Raw genomic sequence first — 1,732 nt, 5'->3', positions numbered from 1 at the left:
ATAGTATTCTATAGGAAAATCAATGAAGACAACTTAATTTTTCTGGGAGGGAAAAGTATGCAGCGTTACAAATTTAAAGTGTAAATTTATATAAGCATTCAATAAGGAATGCATTTATTGAATTGCCTTGCAGTGCCACATAATGACCATCGTCTATTTGTGGAAAAACAGTAAAAATGATATACTTTTTGAATATGTGTACATCAAAACCAAAAGGTTAATTTTTACTTTTTCCTTTATGAGCAACTTTGGATGCATTTTTAGGTTTTGGTTCCCAGAGGGAACTGGATGTCCCTTAGGGTTAATTCCCTGAGTTGCCAAATAAATCCCAAACATTGAAGTTAATGTGTAAGCAGAAATTAAATCCACTTTTGCTTGATCAAGTGGGTCCAACTTCTGCAACAATTCGTTGCTAGAAACACACATGGTCTTCAGCATCTCACCCACAGCATCAATGGAATTCTCAAATGCTGATAAATACTCATGAATTTCTACTGGATAGTCTTCATTCATTTCTTTGCCTGCCACTATGACCAACTCACAGGCCTTCCACTCCTGCCTCCCAGAAAGCAGCTGGTGGCAATGACATCAAACTGTTTCAAAATTCTTTTAAATGTTTAGGAAAGTTTACTTCACATAGAATTCATTGTTATTGTGTGTCCTTCCCCAGTTGCCCCCAGCAAAGATCAAAGGGATAGACCGGATGGTTAAGCTCTTTTATTCATCACTCTGCCAGCATAATACTAAACAGAAGCTTAACATGATTTGACTCTTTTTTCCCGTATTCATTCAAGCCTAGAACCAGGGTGAGACAAAGAACCTATAGATGGAAAATGTAGGGTACTTACTCTTGGGAGAGTATAGCTCAGTGGCAGACTGCATGCTTAACATGCACAAGGTCCTGGGTTCAATCCCCAGTATCTCTATTTTAAATAAACCTAATTACCTGCCCCCTTAAAAAAAATTTTTTTTAAAGAAAATACTCACTCAGTGAAATTGCCAGGTCAAAGGATAAGTATATTTTTTGATTCTGCTATATTCTTTATAGGCAATACTGCCTTTCAAAGACAGAGTACCAATTTATCATGCCACCAAAAAAATCAATGAGACTGATTTGATTTTGAAAAATTAAAAACATCAATCATCCATTTTACAAAACCTTGCCAAGACTGGACGTCATCTCTATGGGGTGGGGAGGAGATCACTGTATCAGATTATAGCCGGTATCTCGAGAGTCTTTCGGTGGTATCAGCTAACATATTGAACATTGAAATGGACTGTTACCAATGACTCCTTAGTGATTTTGGTAGATAAGCCTATTTTTCTAACTTTAGGGGTGAGGAAACCAAAGCTTAGATTTTTTTGACCTTCAGAAGCCACACAGCTAACAAGTTTCATGGTGGGATTTTATCCCCTATCAGCTCAGCTACAAACCATGGCTCTTTTTACTACATCACATCCAATTTCTTTATACCATTTTTTTTTAACTTTTGTATTTCTTCCTTCTGAAATACTTGCTCATAGCCTTTAGATTACTGATTCCGTAATTGAAGCCTTTCAGAAATAAGAGTGGCCAGGCTTCTCACTCCCTCCAAGATCATTTGGAATAGCAGGGTTTTTCCACTAGAGCCAGGCTGGCGTTAGACTGTGCGTGAGAACATGAGGCGGGATATGGTGCAGTGAGGTCAGAAGTAAGTGCACAGATTACAGTCCCGTTTCAGCCAATTCCTAG

At 37.9% G+C, this 1,732-nt stretch overlaps 1 pseudogene; it reads right to left on the bottom strand.

Annotated features, from left to right (window-relative positions):
- Positions 1–217: 217 nt before the first annotated feature.
- Positions 218–1,180, bottom strand: LOC116282964 (nuclear nucleic acid-binding protein C1D pseudogene; annotated as a pseudogene).
- Positions 1,181–1,732: the final 552 nt, after the last annotated feature.

Source organism: Vicugna pacos, chromosome 2, assembly GCF_048564905.1.
Source record: "Vicugna pacos chromosome 2, VicPac4, whole genome shotgun sequence".
NCBI classification, from domain to species: domain Eukaryota; kingdom Metazoa; phylum Chordata; class Mammalia; order Artiodactyla; family Camelidae; genus Vicugna; species Vicugna pacos.
Note: the sequence above shows the minus strand (reverse complement) of the source record. Positions and strands in the feature narration are given on the sequence as shown.